This window comes from Hevea brasiliensis, chromosome 10 (genome assembly GCF_030052815.1).
Source record: "Hevea brasiliensis isolate MT/VB/25A 57/8 chromosome 10, ASM3005281v1, whole genome shotgun sequence".
NCBI lineage: Eukaryota > Viridiplantae > Streptophyta > Magnoliopsida > Malpighiales > Euphorbiaceae > Hevea > Hevea brasiliensis.
This window is the reverse complement of record NC_079502.1, coordinates 22,694,619-22,706,529: the sequence shown is the minus strand read 5'-3', so window position 1 is coordinate 22,706,529 and position 11,911 is coordinate 22,694,619.

Here is an 11,911-nt window from a genome sequence, read left to right as displayed (position 1 = left end):
ACCATGCTCTGATACCACTAAATGTAACACCCTCATCCATCTATAGTGTAGCCAAGCAAGGCGTGATACACGGAGTGCTAGAGCATGTAATCTTATCTGATTTCATTATAGTTCTTGATTTATTTTTTCAAAAACTTTATATGAGGTTTAGGCTATTTTTACTTTTATCATATAACTAATGTGGAAATTTCAAACATTTTAACAACAATCCGGCAGAGTGCAGGCTATAATTTGGACTAACAGTTCTTTTGAACCTATAAAAAATAATTTCAATATATACTCAAATTCATAACTCAGATTATCTTAAAGCATTCTCAACAGTTTCTCAAATTTAGATTCAGTCTCAAAATTTCTCAAACTCAATCTCATTATGAATCATTATGATTAGATATTCAAATCAAATATCAGAATTCTTATATTTCATTAACTTATACAAATTTGCCAATTAAGTACATAAATTTATCAAGTACAGGATAGACAAATGAAATTACAGTTACTAATTCACATTACAATACAAGCAGTAATTATAATGTACAGATTAGAAAATATGCTTAAAATGAGCCCTATCTACATGCATTGCTGAGGAGGTGACAACCTTATACTCTTCTGACACTTCTGTAGATCTGGAATCCAAAAATCTTAGTCGATAGTCTACTGGTTTTACCTTCAGTACCTGCACGAGGAAACAATTACATCGCGCTAAGCATTTCTGCTTTGTGGTGCAATAGTATAACAAGAAATAATATATGCAAATAAAGAAAGAAATAAATCACAATTCAGATATCTAGGAATCAATTATTCTAACTATATTGTATTTTAAGTCTCTACAGTTCTGCAAATTATATTTTTATTATATTTCTATTGTTAATCTCTTTTACTCATTTCATTCAATGCTTAATTTAATTGTACTGAAATTTCTGTATACTTAACTTAACTTAATTGCCTGAATTGAATAATATTTTAATTGACTGCCCTTATAGCCTATACACTAACCAGACTCGATAAACAGATATACTAGCACTGGGTATCTAGTACCTCGAGCCGTCACACCATCGGTCACAAAGTGTCTCCTAGTGTGTAAATAGTGTGGCTAAAAAGTCATATAACAAATCTGGCGATAAGCCAAGTATAATAACACAATACGTATAGCCGTAGGCTATTAACGTCATAGTGCGGCATAATAAGCCGTAAAAACACGGTATGGCATGAAGCCATTTACAGAATAGCTGTCAGAATCCTATTGGCATGCCAACCTATCCGAACTAGTCAACTAGGCAAACTAGGACATATTACAAGATTAAATATTTATTTTTAGGGTTTACTTGTCATTATACAATTCACTAGTCAATGGAAATGTTGACCTTTTCATACATCATGCATAAGTTGATTCTAGTATTAACATATCACAATTCATAATTCAATATGCTGTCAATATAATGCAATTTACCATTTTTACAAGTTAGCATTCATTGCCAAATTGCTTCAAGCATCATTGTATGTAAATGTCAAATTCTCAATTTTTGTGTGCTAGATTGGTCTAGCTTAAAGTCCTATTTATCTTGGTTTTTAGCTTCTGGTCAAAGAAGAAAAATTGTAGCTCTATGTCTTATTACACTCTGGGCAAAATTTTAGGTCATTCTAAGTTGTATAGACCAAGATATGGTCAATTTACTAAAGCTAGACAGATTGCACATTTAGTGCAAAATTTGGTCTATTTTAGGTCACTTTCAGTTCTAGCAGTTTTGGTACCCGAACTTGTGCAAGATATTTGATTTGGTTCTAGCCATTTTTGGGCTTTGGTGTCTTCATAAGAGTTTTAGCTCTATGTTTTATTGAACTCTTGGCAAAATTTCAAGTCATTCTGAGTTGTATAGACCAAGATATGGTCAATTTACTAAAGCTGGATAAATTGCACCTTTAGTGTAAAATTTGGTCAATTTTAGATCACTTTTAGTTCTGGCAGTTTTAGTACCCTAACTTGTGCAAGCTATTTGACTTGGTTCTGGCCATTTATGGGCTTTGGTGTCTTCATAAGAATTGTAGCTCTATGTCTAAGCTATCCATTGTAAAAATTTTAGGTTAATTGGACCTGTTTTGAGTATGTTATGGTCATCCTAATGACTACTGTTTATATGGTCAAAAATCTTGGTTTGCAAGGTTGCCATTCTGGATTTGGTCATTTTTAAGATCAGTTTCTAGGCAGAATTTTAGCAATATTTTTACATGAAAGTTGGCCTATTTGGTGTGTAGTTTCACCCCCCATTGGCCTCATACCAATTGGGTTCACAGTTTTGCACTTATGACCTAATTTATGTGCTGCCAAAATACACAACCTGCATTTGAACATTACCCTTCCAATTTTGAAAATCCTCCTCCTCCCAATACCTCAATATTTAATAATGGCACTTCTATATATATTGTACACAATTCCAGCAAGCATTTTGGGCAGAACACTCAAGTGCTCAATGCACACAATACACCATTAATGTTTAACATTTACTTCAACCCAAATTTAATGTACAACAACACATATATCACACATACACTTCCAAGGCAATTACACAACTGCCCACCATTTAACATCATCATATTTCATTAATAAATTTCATAAACTCACACACAAATTCATGATACTTAAGGCTGCCCAACTAGGCTGTTTACTAAAACATTAAAGTCCCACTTTTAAATCCTTAATTTAAATGTTCTAATTCAACAATTCACATTCAATCAATTTCTAGCACAAGTATTTTCATCACTCCAAGTGTAACTCTCATTTGCTTACTTATCAACATCCCAAAACATCAATTAAATTCATGAGATAATTAATCTCGCATGTTCTCATGGCTGCCCAAAATGAAGCAACAATACAAATCCTCATTTCAAAAGCTCAATCACAAGTGACACATGAGATTAACTTACTAGCATCACAAATTACTTTAATCCACACTAATTCCCATGAAATACCATCAATTACATATAAGAATAATTCACTTACCTTCTCTTTTCATGGCTGCCAAGAATTTCACACACCAAATACTCACTCAATTCCTTAAATTTTTCAACCAAACTACTCACCACAACCTCAATACAAACTTTAATTAAGGAAGGGAAGAAAAACTAGCACTAACCTCAACTTAAGCTTGAAAAATCCTTAGAATTTCCTCTCCTTTTTGCTGCCTATATGTTGCCCATGGTGCAAGGATCATTTTTCATGAAGGGAGTTTGAAGAAATAATGGCTTAAAGATATGGAAATGGAGCTTGCTTCATGGACATCCATGGAGGACACTTGAGAGCTTCAAAAGTGATGAAGTGAGTCAGAAAATTTTGCTCCTTAGGTGTCTTTATATAGTGCCACTTAGTGTCCACTAAGTAAAGTTTACTAATATAATAATTAACTATGTAATATTTAAATTAAACCCCATAATTCCTTTAATTGCATTTCAATTTCATTTCATTTTTTTTTCATGGGAATTTCTAAATTTAATACTACTTATTTTTCATGGACATTTAAATCAAAAGTCCACTTTAGGTGTCAAATGACCAAAATGCCCTTCTTTGGGTTAAATTCGGACTTTTTCTGTAACACCGATTTACTCCTTGTACCGCCGATTTGTTTAAATTTCATTTTTTGTTTATACTAACTTATTAATTTTTCTTTGAAATTTTCAATTTCAATTAGACCTCAGTAGACCTTTAATTTTGTCTTGAAAATATTTCCTTGAGTTTCCTGCGGTCCAAGGCTAATCAATAGTCCTGGCCGTAACTTTCCAGTGCGGTCACCTATTGCTACGGGTTTGGCTCATTTAAATTAGTCACATTTTATCTCTTTTATTTTTCCTTAATTTTTCTTATCACATATTTCATTATTTTATACTTTCTCACTGTCATTACAGTGTAATTCTAGACATTCTGACTTTCCGAGGTAGACATTAGCTGTCGGAACAGTAGAACGTACGGACTATGAAAATGAGGATGTTACATATGCACTTGTATTCCCTAAAAAATTTGTAGCCAAATCACTACCCTTTAGCTCCATTAAAACCCTTTTAACGACCTTTTGATCTTCTGAGAGGTGTATGCTACATTAGTAGAGATAGAAAATTGAGATAGGCCTATGGGATTAGAGATAGGTTACTTCATCATAACTATCCATAGTAGAGGCAAATTTGGCAGGGAAGTGTTTCTCAAATCCATCCTGATAAAAATAGGTTATTTGTGACTTATTAATGGCTTTGCAAATGAAATAATGAGTTGAAGTTCCACTAAGGGGATGAGATTCTAGCAAGAAACTATTGATGTCTCTATACCTTAAAAGTGTTAGTTGTGTGTGCCCTAGAGCATGCACTAATCTTGTAACTTGTAAATAACATTGTAAATATATTAATGGCAATAAACATTTCATTTAAATCTTGTGCATGTATAATATCATATTTATTTGAAATTGACCATTAGCAATATGTTATATATTCTATTCATATTAGATAAGAATATGAGTGACAGAATATATGGGACATTTTCTATAAATCAGAGTTCACAGCTAAAGGATATTTTGGTGGGCACATTATATCTAAAGAGCTGTCACCTCTGTTTATTTCCACTGATCAATATGAGATACTGATGAATATGGAATGTTGAGTCTCATACCATCTGATATGAGATGTCAGGATAAACATAGTGGGCACTTATGAGATAAGTAGGTCGAACTTGTGATGAACAGATAACATGAACAAGACCCTTACTCAAGTCAATAAAATGTTATCTGTGTCGTACTAGTGCATATAGTCCTCAGACTTGAAATGACTCGGTTATCTTTTATATATGTCGATACCATATTTTGGCCGATCCCCAAAATCAACAAGACTTTGAAACCGATCCCCAGCACTAGGTCTCCCTGGGCCAGCCAATGACATTTCCGATTTCTCTTCATTTTTCTTTACCAGATGACCATATTTCCGAACTCTCCTTAAAAGGAATTGAATCAATGCTAAGACCTAACATTCGTTAAAGCCCTGCCGATCTCTCAAATCATTTACCGATCTCTCAAACCCGCTGCCGAATTTCCGGACCCGTCGGGTATATCCCTGATCTCTGTTGATAAATGAAGTGAACTAGCATTAGATTTTTTTTTATTGCCGATCTCTCGGAAGATTAAGAGCTAAGGTTTTGGTTCGGTTTAACGAGGGTTCCGATCTTAAGTTTTCAAGTTAAGTTTTCAATTTTAATCAAGTCCACCGATCTCATGCTTATGGTGCTTTCCGATCTCTTATACTTAGATTAATAATTGCATTTAAGTTCTTGTCTTGCTGTGCTCACACAATCAAATACTCAGACAAACAATGGTTTAAAATTTTCCGATCACAACCATTCATTGAACAAAGAGGCATCCCATTTCATTTCATAATTTGTACAAGTTATTCTGGGGATCACCCCACTGATTTACATTCTCGCTCACTCTCTCTCTCACCTCGCCTTCCTCCTCACTGTCCTCATCGCCGCCTCAGAGCCAGTCGGCCATCCAGAGAAGTCCTCTTCGTGGTAGCGCTCGAGTTCGCCAAGAGGTCCTTGTGAGCATTCACATAGGCTCCGGCTATCCCTGTCACCATCTCTTCGTCTTTCTCCTTAAGCTCCTCATCCTTCGCCTTAAGCTCCTCGTCTTTCTCCTTAAGCTCCTCGATGAGTTGGGCGACCTGAGCAGCTTCGTTGGCCTGAAGCGCCTGGACTTCTCCGAGAGCCCGATCCCTTTCAGCCAGGACACGAGTCTGTTCGGCCAGCTTGTCTTCATAGTACTTTGCCCGTCCCTCAACTTGAGATATATAATCCCGAGCGGATGAGAGTTGGGATCGGAGGGAAGCCAATAACTGCTTATTCTTCCCGATCTCCTTACCTGCACGCCGACCTTTTCCCAAACCATGGTCTGATTCACCAGGCACTCCACATTCAGACTCATGGAGTGAGTCAAGATATCATCAAGGCTGCTCGAGGATAGCCTGTCCCGATCCTCCCGAAGAAAGATGGAAGACCCTAAGACTTGGGCAAAACCGGGGTTCTCCCGAACAGTCCGGTTATTCTTCAGAGACTCTATTAACTTTTGGGCGCCACGAGAGGAGGTCCTCCCAGAAGCTTGAGTAGGCCCCCTTTCTGTGCTTGGAACAATTGGGAGAGGTGGAGGCTGCTCTTCCGTTCTAGGAGGAGATCGGACAGCTTCTGAGGTCGGCAGACCCGAAGGTTGAGGCGGGTCTCTTTGTATCTCCCCAGGCTCATGACCGGGCGTTCGAAGCATTTCCGAACGCTTCATCTCCTTTACTTTCTGGGAGATCTCTCTTTCCTTCTTCCGCTTCCTAGAACCCTCACCACCCGCCATACCTGCACAAAGAAAAGGTTAGTGAGATCGCTAAGGTCGTGAGAACTGAGATATAGAAAATACCAATGCCGAGGTCAGAGAGCGGAAGTTCGCGGTCTTGGCCGGTGAGCAATTGAATAGTCCAATGGTGCAGCTCGGCAGTCACCGCATCCAAACAAGAATACTTTTGAGTGGCGGCCTGACTCTTCAGATCCATCACTATTAAGCTTTCCTCCTGACTCAGGGTAATGTGATTCGGAAGCAAGGGCCCCTGGTACCACCAGCTGCGGGGGAAGTCCTCAAAGCGGCTCGGATCTTTGCTCCTCAGGATGAAGAAACGGTTCTTCCAATTCTTGAGAGACGAGGGCAGATCGGAAAAGAGCCCGCAATGAGGCTTCGCCTGAAAGAACCAGTGGTCATCGTCCTTTCGGCGAGTTAGCCTGTGCAACTCGGCGAACACCTTAGCCGTAGGTCTGATTCCCTTAGCTCGGCATAGACCTCGGAAGGCTACCAAGATCCGCCATGAGTTGGGGTGAATTTGAGCAATGCACGCTCGGTGAAGTTTTAAGACCTCCTTGTAGAAGTCGTCTAGAGGGAACCTCGCATCGCCTTTTAACTGTTCCTCGTACACCATAACCATGTCATTCTCTTCAAAGGAGTGATCGACACGAAGATCGCCGTGGCACTTGATTAGCTCGTACGAATCAGGCCGAATGTTATATTCTTGGCTAAACGATTGCAGATCGGATTCTCGAAGAACCGACGGTAGCTCGTCTATAGGGAGAGTCTCTCTCCCTGAAGAAGGTGCGAGCCTTGATGGTATGACCCGCCCCCGAGTTGGAGCGGAGGCCCTGGGAGGTTCTTGTTGAACGCTTGGCCCGACTGCCTCTTCTTCATCAGACGATGACCACGAGAACTGAATGGAAGGAGGGCTCGCCGCTCTCTGACCTTCGACACCGCTCATTTTCAAAAGAAATAAAGAATTTAAACTAAAAAGAGGATCAAAGCCCTTACCGGAGTCTGATCGGCGTCGGAAGAACTTGAGAAAACAAGAGAACTTCGAAGTTGTGAGCAGGGGATTGAAAATGGAATGAGAGAACAACTGGCTAACCCTCCCACCCCTATTTATACTAGTCCGAGCATTTAATGCTCGCGAGGTTCTAGGCAGCGCATCGATTGGTGGGACTCGACAACTGTTCTGACACTTCTCTCAAATATCCGAATGTTCAGAGATCGGTTAATTGGAGATCGGCATAATAAGTTAAATATTTTGAATAAAGGATCAGTTAAGTGTCATTCAGGTAAAGAACCTGATCGGATAACCACATTAGAGATCGGAAAATAATCAATGCAAAAATAATAACATGATAACCGACAAAATAAAGTCTTTATTTTCAAAAGATCGGATTACATCATTTGGGCGATCTCTAGGGATCGGATTACACTAAAATTGGATCACATCATTTCTGTGATCTCTAGAGATCGGATTGCATTGAAAATAAAATACATCATTTGGGCGATCTCTAGGGATCGGACTACAATAAAGGTCTAACTACATCATTTGGGCGATCTCTAGAGATCTGATTACATTTTAGGATTACATCATTTGGGCGATCTCTAGAGACCGGTGGAACATCCTATCTAAAAGGCCTATGTCAAAGCCTAGTCTCGTGGCTGAATCAAAAGACGTGTTTGACCAGGAGACCGGCTGTTGAGATCGGATAAATGTGCAGCTCAGATGGGGTGACTATAACTCCCATGAAGATGAGAGACATCGTCACCGATGTTACCACCCGAAACCGACCCGCTGTCGGAACACCCAATGTGGAGGAAAACCGCTGTCGGAACACTCAATGTGATGAGAAACCGAATGAACTCAGTTGAGCGACTCGAGATCGGTACAACCAAGGTCCGCAATACAGATCGGTCAAATCCAGTCCTCTCACCATCGTCAGTTAAGGTCATTCGATCACCGGGATCGTAAATTTTCAGTCGGTGAGTAAAGAAGTCCATCGGAAAAAGATCAAAGCCACAGTTATAGCCAGAACTTCCACCGGAGCAGCTAGAACAGGGAAAGTAAGAAAGGAAGAGAGGAAAATCATATGAAAGAAATGTCTCTGTCGACAGGAGTATATATAGGGGAAAATGAGCATTTATTGTCGAAAGCGTAAACGGCTTAACGCCGGAATCGAGGGACAATTAATACTTTGACCAGACCGGATCTGAAGAAAGGAAAAGATCGGAATAGTAGATCGGAAGGTGGGAGACCAGCATGAAAGGTCGGAAAGAACATGTGAAAGAGATCATAAAGAGGAGGGATCGGTAGGCAAAAAGAATAAGACAAATTCCAATAACCGTCGTCAGAATCAGAGCCTAGGTAGTTAAGGCGTTGCAGACGAGATCTCCACCGCACGCCTAAGAATCGCCCGCAATGCTGACAGGTGCCAGGGTCTGTCATGACAGTCCTGTACATCCCAATCTCCACCGTTGATCCCACTTGTAAGTGTCAATCAAAAAGACTTTTGAAACTAGTTTTCTGAAGTGTTTTTCTTGAAAAGATTCTGAATACTGGAACTCTACATTTCCAGTTTGTTCATTATCTGGTCACACTCTCACTTTCTGCCTTTTATCATCTCTGCTTTCATTGTCCAAGCTCAACTTCATTCCACTCGGTTCTTTTCATCTTGATCTGATCGCATTTTAGCTAAGCACCCTCCAGTTCACGAGGAACACCACCCCTCAGGCCAATCAATCCGTTGCCTTATCACTATTTGACACCCCATAGTTATTTTAGTAGATTTGGCTCCTTACAGGTAAGAGCTCATACTACTGTTTTATTAAGTGCTTACATTTACTTTCCGCATTTTCTTTGTTCTTCTCACATCTGTGACTTTCTACTTTTGCACAAACGATCCCCAAAGAATGTTACTGTAAGAGCTCATACCACTGTTTTATCGAGTGTCTGCATTTACTTTCCGCATTTTCCTGTGTTCTTCTTACATCTGCAACTTTCTTCAAGACTATTTTTGCACAAACGATCCCCAAAGAATGACACTCCCAAATCATCTATTTAGTGATCAGTTCATTTTTATTAATCTTCATCTTTTTTTGAAAGCAAGTTTTCTAACTCCTAGTAGTATGTAAGTGGTTGGGTAAACGTAGGTAACTGCAACTTAGGGGTCTCTTTTAAAAGAGAGAACATGAATAACACGTCAGGAAGATAGCCAAACTATTAGGCCGACGTAAACAGCAATTCGACAAAGATGTCATAAAGTGGAATAAGACCAAAGTAAACGAAACAGAGTAGATCGGTCATTAATAGATATTGGTAAAATGAACGCATGGAAGGTCGGTAAATCAAGTCTAGTTTTCCCTATCTAGTCAAAAGGTATCGAGAAGCCTTATCCCCAAAGATCTTAGAACGCCGTAATCCTTAGCTTTAGGTTCTTATGTCATGTAGTTGAAATTAAAAATCCGAGATCGGAGAAATCCCTTCCGTGCTCCTGTTAACTGAAAGAGATCGGAAGAGAGTTCTTATCCTGGTCTCAATCCAAAATTTTTATAAACTTAATAAGAGATCGGAGGAGAGTTTTTATCCGGTCTCCCTTCAAAATTTTAATAAACATTAATTATGGATCGGAGGAGAGTTCTTATCCTGTCTCAAATCAAAACATTAATAAATAACTCTAAAGGAGATCGGAGGAGGGTTGTTATCCGGTCTCCCCTCAATATTTTAATAAATAACTTAAAGGAGATCGGAGGAGGGTTCTTATCCGGTCTCTCAAAATTTTAATAAACAACTTAAAAGAGATCGGAGGAGAGTTCTTATCCGATTCTCACACCCGTTCACTAAGGTTGTCTCATTTACTTATGTATCTGGGTGATCCAAATTTAGTGAAAAATCAAATAGTCCTTTTACCAAAAGGATTAACATTGCCGTCTAAGCCCTCCTAACTAATTTATAAAGGACGCAGAATTAAATCTACTTACCCTTATTAAGGGACGAGGTGGGGTGCCTAACACCTTCCCCACCCGTTTACGGACCCCGAACTTAGAATCTCTGTTTTGAAGTGGTTTCATTTTTAATTTAACTTCTCAAATGGTTTTCTTTAGTTTCCCTCAAAACTAAGGTGGCGACTCCTCACTTTTTCCCACTTCGGTGAGTGATCATCCAGGCGACTGCAAAATCTATTGCGACAGCTTGGCGACTCCACTGGGGACGTATACCCCGGTCTAGTGGTCCAAAAGTAGATTTAATTTTGTCTGATCAAATTATAGTTAGATGGGCTCACTCGGCGATGTCTTATATGTTAATTATTATTACTGCTAACTATTTTGTTTTGCCTGTTCTATCTCTTACAGTGCTCTTCATTTCAAAAAGGAAAAAAAAGGAAAAATGGAAAAATAAAATCCCCCTGAATTGGGAAGAGGTAAAGGTGTCCCTTCACACACTGAACACTCACACAATGTCCTCACACACTATGGTCCTAACCCGGGCTTTCTTACCCTTTTAGGAAAGTAGGAGGGAGTCATGTAGCGGTACCCGTGGGTTTTACCCCGTTAGTATCCGTGAAGGCTTCTGCTCAAATTGAAACTCGCTCTATCCACTGTGATACTCATGGAATTTTCCCGATAACATCACGGGGGTAGAATGGGGCTCTACTGTTTACAGTAGGGGCAATTTGGGAACCTGTGGCTTTTAGAAAATTAGCTCCTGAGCTAAACTATCACAATAGTTGAAGGCCGTAGTAAACTACCTCATAAGATAGAACTATCCAGGTAGGTAGCGCTCACCCGGTGTTAGGAGTCTCCCTACTATAGGACAAAAGGGGCATACTTTCTCTTACCCTATTCTGCTTTAATTTCCTTTTGTTCATTTCTTTTGAGGGTAATCTTGAATCCTACTAGAACACCTACACATTTTCCTACTTTGATAAATGTGTACGTGTCACTCTGTCAACAGTATGATTCAAAATTACCCTAATTTGTCTTACTAACGAATTTTCTCACAGGCATTACCAAACCAAGAGTCTGTAAAAGGATAGGCATCATTTTTATCATGGCATCCTCGAGTCAGTCGGCAGAAAAGGTTCAGAATGCTAAACTTTGGTCCGAATCAGCTCATAGTCCGGTACCCTCGCAAAATGATGCTTCCGAGGCACCTGCTAGCTCGCTACCTTCGCTAGATCTGAATAAAATAGAGGTCAGAATGAACAGCCTAGAGGGTCTGTCTAACGGATGGAGGTCGCCCCGATCGTGCCAAGGTACGCTTTGAAGAGAAGTACGTGAGGATTGCAACCTTAATGCAAGTCAAGGTCCAAATCCCGGCATTAAAAGCCATGTTGTCGGTTTGGAATCCTAAGTACGGGGTATTCTCTTTCAATGACATTGATACGGTCCCCACTATGGAAGAATATCAGGCATTGCTGGGGATCCCATACTCATTGCAGAGCCGGATCTACTTACACCTCGAGCATAGGCAAACCTGGAAACGGTTGGCACATATGTTGGGTTCTCCCCCAGAAGAAGTAAAGTCCAAAGAAACTGCCAAAGGAAAAACACATGGTTGG